Below are 11494 nucleotides of genomic sequence, written 5' to 3'. Positions count from 1 at the left end.
TTATATTCTAACGACTTAAATGGGGCAAACCGAAATGTCTTGACGATTTGTGGTTCTGAACTATGATCGAGAAAAAGCTCCTCTTCTGATCCCATTTTTAAAGGAAATTTGATCTACTCGGGATCGAATCAAGTCAGAGCCTCGACCATCTTGCCTGACAACAAGAGAATATCTCCATGCAAAGACGAAATAAATGATTTAAAGAAGTCTTTCTGCCTATTCCACCTTGCATGAAAGAAAGTTTTATTCTGGGAAAACAGAGCTTAAAACAGTTAGATAATCACTACGAAAGATAATTCAACATTTACAATTTTAGAGAATGAAATAGAAAATCTTATCTAAAAAATATACATGAGCGTTAATTCACCAAGATCTTAAAAATAATTTGCCCCAAATCTTTATATCCCCAGAAATAGCTGGATAATTTCATAGAAGTCCAAGAAACGCCAGGACCTGACCTCAACGGATGAAACTTCTTGCTATAATGGTATAGCGTAGAAAATTAAGAGCATTGAAATCAATATCAGTGACACTACAACGGAAATGCAGAAACTAAAATGGTGATGCGCTTACCTTGCTAAAAGATGACCAAGGTGGTGAATGTTTTGGTTGCAATGCTCCCCAATTTATATAGCCGGTCACTTTCTTAGCATGAGCAGGTGCCAGTTCTTGCTATACGCAAAGAGGATGCCTATGTCATTAGGGTGCTACATGAATAGGAAAACTTAATTCAGGTCACAGTATTTGTAAGAGCATACGTATTCAAATAAAGACATGTCCGCATGATTGCCTCTATCTACATAAATATCTACATTTAAAAGAACTGTTTGATGTCCATATATTATATCAAAATAACAGTTTGGTCTTTTGAACCACTGCATACTCTCGAATATACGAGTTTTAACTAATTTTGACAAATGATTGTCATGTATTCAGTCTTTTGTCTTGTGTTTCCAGTCTCAGCCCATTTTGTTCTCTCTTTATCACTTCTTTAAACATTTGTATCGCTTATAGGTTACACACAATAGCACTAAGCATTTTCACACACTATTTTGCTGAGACAACAGAAAACGACGAAAGCACTTGTTCGAAGTTTCATATTGATATTTCAATGAGCAATTGTTTTATGTCATATGAAGTATACACTGCTAAGTAGTAGGTTGGCCAGGGCACCAGCCCCCCCATTGAGATACTACCGCTAGAGAGTTATGGGGTTCTTTTGACTGGCCAGACAGTACTACATTGGATTCTTGTTTCTGGTTACGGTTTATTTTCACTTTGCCTACACAAATACTGAATAGTCTGGCATATTATTTACATATTCTCCTCTGTCCTCATACAAATGGCAACACTGAGATTACCAAACAATTCTTCTTTACTCAAGGGTTTAACTACTGCTCCGTAATTGTTCAGTGGCTACTTTCCTCTTGGTAAGGGTAGAAGAGATTCTATAGCTATGGTAAGCAACTCTTCTAGGAGAACACTCCAAAATCAAACCATTGTTCTCTAGTCTTGGGTTAGAGTTCTCTTGCTTAAGAGTACACTCAGGCACACTATTCTATCTTATTTCTCTTCCTCTTCTTATGTTAATTTTTATATAGTTTATATACTTTTCTAAAAATATTTAATTTTTCCTTGTTTCCTTTCCTCACTGGGTTATTTTCCCTGCTTTGCACACCAAGGTTGTAGCTTAGCAAGTAATAATAATAATAATAATAATAGTAATAATAATAATAATAATAATAACAATAATAATAATATTCTGCAAATTGTTTTATGAAGAATTGACGCATTCAACGGAAATATTGTTTCAAGAAGTTAAGGGTTCAGTGAAAAAAAAAAGTTGGTGCATCAGAAAATATTGCATTAAAATCAGCGAGAAATTTTCATTAAGCATCAAAGTTGAAGAAAGGTTTTGTGAAATAATGGTTGATTGATTATAAGTTTTCTGGCATCCTGACACCAAAGTTCATTAACGCGGAATCGTGAAATAATTACTTTTATTTTTAAATAATTGTTTCATGAACTGACCACCTCCCCCCACCCAAAAAAAGAGTAATTCGTAGCGCAGAATTCCTTCAAAATCTTTCAGTAGCAACAAATCATCAGAATTAAAAAGAATCAACAAAATCATTCCCCCTGGATAGGACAAACAAACTTCTCGACAGACGGACTGACGAACAAACAAAACAAATTTTCACACGTATAGAAGCGGTGGTTCAATTGCTGCTATGATCTCCTAGATGTTTGAATAACCTCTATTTGTATCATTATGAATATTTCAGCAAGGGTGGTGGGGTGGGGAAAGCGGATCCATTCTCGAGAAACAACCCAAGCCCTGCCTACATCACCATTGAATTTTAAAATAGAATTAGATAACTACACCAGCCCAGTTCGTCTTTTAAGGTTTCATCACCTATTCTAAAAAGGAAGGTTCCACATGGGAGTGTACAGACAATTTTAATTGCCGCATTCCTGCTTTAATTATTAATCATTAGATTATAAACATCACCTGCGCTATATATCTTCCCAGAATCTTCATCATCCCATTAAATTCACTTCGCATATGGAAAATTGATTGTGATTCAAGTGTAAGTGTAAAAGTGTAAGCTACATTCGATATGTCCGGAAGACATGGCTTTGAATTCCATAGGTTATTAACAGGCATATATATATATATATATATATATATATATATATATATATATATATATATATATATATATATATATATATATATGTATATATATATATATATATATATATATATATATATATACATATATATATATATATGAGAAAAACACAAGGAGGGACAACCGGAAGGTCACCAAAAACACCATTTCTGTTTGGATTCGCATGTCATAGACCATGATCTTAATCCTTATCTTCCTCTGCCACGTTGTCAAGGAGCCCATGATGTCAGGGGCGTAGCTACATCCTTTGCCTTCAAAAGAAACTATTCTGTGATACAGGTTTTACAGGCTGGGGTATGGGAATGCCAAACAACTTTCAAAGCCCAATACCTGCAAGAAATGACCCACAGGAGGCTCCACACGTTTTTTATGAAGCTCCTTTTTGGACAAGTAGCAGAAGGTTGAGGGCACTGTTAACCGGTTTTAGTGTGCGCGAATGAAAAGGTATGCTTTGCTCTTTTTCTTTTCTTCATCCTTCCTCTCTTGGGGAAAGCAGAAGCCCGGGTTCTCTGCACATGCTGACCTCAAACCATTGCAGGTAAACCATGCTCCCTTGTGTACCTAGTATTGTGTCAATACTGTTGCGTCCCCATACCCTGACGAGGTGGCATTAGGAAAGTCTTAGTTATAACAGTTTTTTCTACAAAGACTCAGAATAACATTTACCTTGACAGTCACAGTTCTTATCTCAACACATAGCTTGCGTAGGATGCAGACCTTGTGTAGCAAGGTGTTAGGGACTCTTTATATTTGGTACAAACTTACTTAATATAATTAGCCCCCTGGTAAAGCCAAAAGCCAGGTTGGCCGGGACTACTATCTATTTCCTCAAAAGGTGGTACAATAAATCCCAAAAATAAGAGCCTTATGTAAAAATGGGGTATGTCCTCTAAGGGGAAATTTACCCTTGCAGGACCTCAGCCTAAAGGCAAGAAGCGTAGGAGATCCTTTCAATGCAAGAAAAAATTTCCTGGCATGACTGCCACAGTTGCCACTATTCCGTTACACAGTTCCCAGCTTTCAATACCATTTACGAACGAGCCACTACCACATTCCGCCCCGTTTGAGCTCAAGGGAGAAATGCAAGTGAAAGGGGAAAATCTGGAAGAGGTGGCCAATTAAGGGGCCGAGGAAAAAGAGGCAGATCTACTAAAGGAGCAGGTCCTTCAAGACAATGAGGAGCCTCCGATGGGAGAAGACTATCACTTTAGGGATCAATGGAAATTCGATCCTGGGGCACAAAGCATAGTCACAAAAGGACTAGGCTAGAAATGCAGACCAAAACCATTACAGTTCAAGAGATTCATCCAACCCACAACATCTCTCCTGGAAGACTATGTGCAAGATCTCCAGAAGGGAGTCATCCGTTGCACATAATCCATGAACTCTCAACGGCGTCTATTTTGCATCCCAAAGAAAGATTTGAGCTCTTCGAACTATTCTGGACTTGTCCCCTCTAAACAAGTTGATTTAGAACGACAAGTTTCAGATGCTCACTATTTCACAAATACACACCCAACTACACCATGAGGCTTACACTGTCTCCACAGGTCTTACCCATGCTTATTGGTATCTTCCGATTGGTCGGCACCATCCACCCCTACCTTGGTTTCAGACTAGCCAGAAAGGACTACGTTTTCAAAACTATGCCCTTGGAGCTCAACATAGCTCCAAGGATTTTCACAAAACTAGTCGAGACCATTGTTCAACAGCTCAGGAACAAAGGTCTTCATATGATGCTATACCTCAACAACTGGTAAGTATGGGCTGTAACGAAGTCGAAGTGTCTTCTAGCAGCTCTGGAACTTATGAAGTTTCTTCAATCCCTGGGCTTCCAGATCAACCTCAAGAAGTCCATATTAACTCCAGCTCAACAATTCCAGTGGCTAGATCTGCACTGGGATTTGAAGTGACACATCCTTTCTCTGCCTCAGGTCAAGAGGAAGGAAATCGCTAGACATCATCAGGAAAGAGTCCTAGGTTCGCTACAATTCGCAGAAGTTACAAATCCATCCTGAAGGCGAGGCTCAAGGATGATAATAGAGTCTGGAAAAGAAAGGCATCAAATGCTCAAAGAGATCATCACCACAAAACCCCGGCTCTACTATGCAAACAGCTCAAGCAGTGGTCCACTGCCAAGAGCTTGTCGACACACTTCCCCCTGAAGCTTCCTTCTCTGTCAGTAGTTGTCCACACGGATGCCTCAGAACGAGGTTGCGGGGGTCATACACCCACCAAGAAGATACAGGGTCAGTGGTCAGTTGCATTTCAACAATTCAGTATCAACATTCTGGAAGATTTAGAAGTGTATCTTTCTCTGAAGAGATTGAACCCAAAGACGAACTCACACATCAGGTTGATCTCGACAACAAGATATAGTCCACTGCATCAACAGACAGGGTTCGAGATCTCCACAGATCAATCATGTAATATTAGCCATTCTCTCTATCTCGAAGAGAAGAAACTGGCATCTATCTACAGTTCTTTTAGAAAAGGTTTGCAATATGACAAATGCTCTGTTAAGATTCAAGCCTCTACAAACAAAATGGTCCCTGGATGATAAATCATTCTGTTTCATTCTAGAGCAAGTCCTGGAACTGCAAATAGATCTCTTTGCAATGAGCTTCAACAAGAAGCTTCCCTGTTACGTACTAATGAATTTAGATCAAGAAGTAGTGGGGATAGATGTGATGTCACTGGATTGGAACCAGTGGACTTACATTTACCTTTTTCCACCGTTTTATCTCATCATAAAGGTCCTGGACAAACTATGAACCTTCAAGGGAACAGTAGTATTAGTCGCCTCCAATTACCCAAAAAACAATTGGTACCCTTTTGTTCTGGAACTCAAACCTCTTCAGATTCCTCTGCTGACACCAATGCTGTCCCAGGATATTCAACAGGAGACTGTCTTTGCCTCCTCTTGCATAACGAAAAACCTTCAGCTCATGATTTTCTTGTCCTAGCTGCTAAAAGAACATACAGTTTCCAAGTAAAGGCTGGATTTTATAGAAGAATACAAGTCCTCTACTAGAAACAGATAGTATTTGTCCTCTTAGAAGAAGTGGGTGGAGTTTATCATTAATTATCACACTTCATGAACTGGGTCTGGCCTCCACAACTATTTCCTCATGTAAATCGGCCCTAACCAGACCTATCACTTATGCTTTCGATATAAAACTCAATAGTGAACTGTTCAATAAGATCCCTAAGGCTTGTGCTAAACTGAAACTAAAAAATCCCCCCAAAAAAACTATCCCATAGTCTTTGGATAAAGTCTTGCACTTAGCCTCGTCAATTGATAGGTATTCTTCTTCCTTGAGTGATCTTACTCAAAAATTTATATTTTTATAAGCAATGGCTCCTGTTGCTAGTCAGCGACATTTTGGCACTATCAAGGGATGATGGCTACATTGAATTCTCGGAGTCGAGAGAAGCTAGTTTATACCCAGATCCTGCATTCCTGGCTAAAAATGATTTCCCCATGAAACGATGGGGGCCTTGGGAGATTGTCCCTCAATAGAATGATCCTTCTCTATGCCCAGTGGAATGCCTCAAGGCTTACCTGTCAATGAGTGTAGCTTTTAAAGGTGGAGAAATTTTTAAAGGGGAAACAACAGTATCTAATCTCTCTTTGAAACAAGTGAGGTACAAACACAGCTATTCTATCAGAAAGGCCGACCCCGATAGTATACCATCGGGTCAAGATCTTAAGAAATTTGCCTCTTCCTGAAACTTCTTCTTGTACATGTCATTCAAATGCTTACAAGCTTTTACTGGATGGAAATTATTATTATTATTATTATTATTATTATTATTATTATTATTATTATTATTATTACTAGCCAAGCTACAACCCTAGTTGGAAAAGCAAGATATGTCATATATAAACTATTAAAAGACTCATGTCAGCCTGGTCAACATAAAAACATTTGCTCCAACTTTGAACTTTTGAAGTTCTACTGATTCAACTACCCGATTAGGAAGATCATTCCACAACTTGGTAACAGCTGGAATGAAACTTCCAAAATACTGTGTAGTATTGAGCCTCTTGATGGAGAAGGCCTGACCATTAGAATTAACTGTCTGCCTAGTATTACGAATAGGATAAAATTGTCCAGGGAGATCTGAATGCAAGGATGGTCAGAGTTATGAAAAATCTTATGCAACATGCACAATGAACTAATTGAACGACGGTGCCAAAGATTAATATCTATATCAGGAATAAGAATTTAATGGACCGTAAGTTTCTGTCTAACAAATTAAGATGAGAATCGGCAGCTGAACACCATACAGGAGAACAATACTCAAAACAAGGTAAAATGAAAGAATTAAAAAACTTCTTCAGAATCGACCGAAAATCTTGAAAACTTTCTTAATGAGCCAATTTTTTTTTTATTTTTTTGCAATTGAAGAAGACACACACCTAATGTATTTCTCAAAAGTAAATTTGCTGTCGAGAATCACACCTAAAATTTTAAATGAGTCATAAAAATTTAAAGAAACATTATCAATACAGAGATCCGGATGTTGAGGAGCCACCGTCCTTGACCTACTTACAATCATACTTTGAGTTTTATTAGGATTCAACTTCATACCCCATAATTTGCACCATGCACTAATTTTAACTAAATCTCTATTAAGGGATTCACCAACCCCAGATCTACATTCAGGGGATGGAATTGATGCAAAGGGAGTAGCATCATCTGCATATGCAACAAGCTTGTTTTCTAGGCCAAACCACATGTCATATGTATATGGTATGGAAAGTAATGGGCCAAGAACACTACCCCGTGGAACACCGGTTATCACAATCCTATACTCACTATGGTGCCCATCAACAACTTCTTAAGATCTATTACTTAAAAAATCAATAATAATGCTAAAAAACGTCCCTCCCACTCCCAACTGTTTGAATTTGAAAACAATGGCCTCATGATTCACACGGTCAAAGGCAGCACTCAAATCAAGGCCAATCATACAAACTTCCTGACCACAATCAAGGGATTTCTGTACAGCATTGGAGATTTTAAGAAGGGCATCACATACTCCAAGGCCTTTACGAAAACCAAATTGCAAACTAGGGAATAGATGATTACCTTCAGCAAACCTATTAAGACGTTTTGCCAGAAGACGTTCAAAAACTTTAGATAGTATGGGAGTTATGGAAATTGGGCGGTAATCAGTGGGACTTGAGCTACCACAAACACATTTACATAGAGGAGTAACATTACCAATTTTCCAACAAGTGCTATAAACTCCTCTTCTTGCTAACTTGCGCAAAATAACAGATAACTTTGGAGCTAAGAAATTTGCTATCTTTATAAAAAACAAAGGAAAAATGTCATTTGGATCTATACCTCCATAAGCATCAAGGTACATCAACAGAGCTTTAATTTCACAAGATCGAAAAGCTAAACTAGTTAGGAAAACAGGAATGAGGAAGTTCAAGTTTTTCATTACTCTGTTTACTGTCAAAAACATCAGCCAACAGGGTTGCCTTTTCCTTTGGACAGTGAGTGACTGAGCCATCTGGTTTAAGTAAAGAAGGAACTGTTGCATCTACACCAAAGAGTGCAGATTTAAGGGTAGACCACCATTTATGTTCCTGAGTTGTACCAGAAAGAGTTTCTTTTATGGTTAAATTGTACTCCTTTTCAGTTGAGGCATAAACTCTCTGAGCAAAAGCTCGAAGCTGAGTATAATTGTTCAAAAGATGATAGGCCTCCTGCTTCTCCAAATCTTCAAGAGTGTTTTTCAAACACTACTTGTGACAATAGGAGGAGATTTAACACTTTGTTGGGGCAGCTTGTAGTGTGATTAAACCATCTTCTTAGTGTTGTGCATAAACTCTTATGGACTATAATACGGGACTATTACAGTGTACATAGTGCGGGTTGAATGTTCTTCTAATTTGCTTTGTGTTAGAAGCTGTTTATATTGAAGAGTCAAAAGGTGACCTTATTTTTATCATTTGGAATTATGCTATTATGCTATTCAATACGATGTTACTGAGTAAAAATATCTTGTTTTTAACCAAAAGAATTTAAACATTATTACACCAATTCTGTTACAGTTGCTTGATTTTGGAAAAAATTAAATATTGTACGTCTTTTTGCATTCCCTCTATGATGGACCTAATGTTTCTAAATGAAATTTGGTGTACAATTTTTATTTTCTGCCCTCCGATTACAGCCTATTTCTTATTCGATATTTGTTCTTACGTATACTGTATATCTTCGCCACTGTGAGTGGGGCTTTGATGATAACTGTCTGATCTCAATACAGTTTACAAAACCTTTCATAGAGTTTGACTGTTATTCCAAATAGTTATATTTTGAAGGGTAAAAGAAACCATCATTAGATACACTAACTGTAGGACAATTTTAATTCTTGTATGATCAGTGAAGTTGACACAAAAGAGCACTTATGAGGTTAAACTCTAATATGCCACAACTGAGATTTTTTAATTCTCTGGTACACTTCTATCAGCACGACATGGCTCTAGCAAAATTAACGAGATTTTGACATAGGAACAATCGATTTGTGGGTGAGATAGCCATGTCGTCCTGATGGATCCGCACGTTACTTTTCCTCTCCTCTCAATTCTCTGTGTAAAGCCATGCTGTATGTTGTGGTTCCTGGTTCCTAGTTCCTTATTTCTCACTCCGCAAAATAAGTTTGCAGGCACTCTATCACATTATAGATCGGTGCAAAGCTTCTAAGCTTATTCTTATTATTGAAATTAAGCACATTTTACCTGTACCATAAATAAATTAGTGATGAAATTCTCAATCTTTAATTTTATTACATTCTACCTTGAAATCAGATATGATAACACCCTGCTATCATCAGTTTTGGCGACCTATTGTGGTCAGTTTGAACTTTTCAAATCTTTCTTTCATTTGCATTCCCCTGCATATAGATGCAGCCATATCCCTACTAGAATGTATTAGCTTACCTACACTTATGTCTACTTTCATTAAATTTCCTAATTTTGGGCATAAAAATAAATGTTCAGTTGTATCTTCTGCATCTTTGCACAGGTCACAAAAATTATCTTCATATTTTCCTCTGAAATTTGCTTTTAAATTGAGCATATTTAATCTTGTCTTCATTACAAAGAATACTTACATCTAGATTCATTTCTCTTATATAGGGCTGTGCACCATTTCTTTCTATAAATCTTAATTTTTTCATCACTTTCTTTTTTTCTTTTACAGTTTCTTCTATTTCTTTTCATAATTCTTTTCTTGTTTTTTTTTTCAGGATCCTTTTCCCTCTACTTCATACCTCTCCAACTTCCATCCCATATTTACTACAGATTTCTTCTACGCTCTTACTCCAGCACTTTCCATAAGGGTTCTTCAACTGATCCTCAATTATCTCTCTTACTAGTCTTAATTTATCAGAGTTTATGATGTTATGGAAGAGTATTGATTTCTTATATTCTATTATGCAAGACAACGGCCATATACCTGTTTCTGCAAGGATGCCCCAATATAGTGTACTTGAAGGTTGTTCATGCATATTCCTTATTGTTATATAATGAAGGTTTCCAGATCTTTCAGATCTTTATCTCTTATTACACTTCAGGTCTCCATATTAGCAAATATTGTTGGTAGCCTACCACTACTGTTTCATATATTTTTTTTCTGACTTCCAATGCCATTTTTCTTACTTTTCTCATATCCTCATATTTTCGTATTTCTTGGGTCGTATATGCGACACTCTGGCTTTTTTTACTGATACTCAATTATTTGTTTCCCTTCTCTGTGCACCATTCCCCCAGATACTTATATTCTTTGACTAAACTTACTGGCACATTCTTCACTTTTGTTTTAATCTCTTCTTCTTTCTTCTTCTTTCTTTTGTGAATTATTAATTCACCAGATTTTTGGGGGTTGGTGTTGATTGTGAACTGTTTTAAGATCCCCTAGCTATGACAATTACTTATGGCACATTCTATTCCTTCTTTCCTTCCTGTGGGAAACAATATCATCTACAAATACCAGTGATTCAATTTCAATATTCCTTATCAACATAATATTCTTTCTACTAATGCTATTCACTTTGTCAGTTGCGATACTGCATAGCTTGGGTCCATATATAGTTCCTTGTCTCACCTTTCCTTCAATCTTTATATCTCCTGTTGTACCTGATGGACAGTTGATGGCTGCTCTAACTTTTTCATTCATATTGTTAATATAAGTCCTTCCTTCTATCCAATCCTTTTTCCCATTTCTTTTATGCAATCCTTCAGGTCTAGCTTATCAAAGCTCTTATATGCATCACAGAACCATACATACGTCAACCCTCCCAAATAGGCATTTTAGTTGATTTCTACATTCAGTGTTAGCAGATGATGGGCCGTCTACCTTCCTTCAATGCATTCACACTGGAATCTACTCATCTCTTCCTTGAATCTGTTCTTATATTTCTCCATCCTTATTTTCTCATACAATTTGGTAATTATGCTTATGATAAATATGCCTTTTTTTTTTTTAGGGATACATATGTACTCTTCAATTTCTGTTAGGATCGACGTCAGACTTTCTATTAACCCATTACCCATCTTTTTAATCACAACATTGTTATATTCTTGCCAGCCCGTTGTATACTTGTCTTTCAGGCTATTTACGATGGCTTTATTTTTTTTTTTTTTACTGGATCTCGCTCTGTCACACTCTGACAGCCATTCACCAAACAAGTTGTTGATTTCTCCTTACAAGACCTCTTCCTCACTCTGGGCATTTTCTAGCTTAAATAATCCTATGTAGAATTCCTTATATTCTTTT

The 11494-nt window shown here is 37.0% G+C and overlaps 1 long non-coding RNA gene across 1 annotated transcript in view; it reads right to left on the bottom strand.

The window, feature by feature from the left end:
* LOC137642201 (uncharacterized) overlaps positions 1–611 on the bottom strand; it is a 4195-nt gene extending 3584 nt beyond the window's left edge. Inside the window, exon 1 of the long non-coding RNA XR_011044690.1 lies at positions 574–611. This is a non-coding gene — a long non-coding RNA (uncharacterized lncRNA). The remainder of the gene's footprint in view (positions 1–573) is intronic.
* Between the last annotated feature and the right edge of the window lie 10883 nt (positions 612–11494).

The sequence above is a fragment of the Palaemon carinicauda genome, chromosome 6, assembly GCF_036898095.1.
Source record: "Palaemon carinicauda isolate YSFRI2023 chromosome 6, ASM3689809v2, whole genome shotgun sequence".
Classification (NCBI taxonomy): Eukaryota; Metazoa; Arthropoda; class Malacostraca; order Decapoda; family Palaemonidae; genus Palaemon; species Palaemon carinicauda.
Note: the sequence above shows the minus strand (reverse complement) of the source record. Positions and strands in the feature narration are given on the sequence as shown.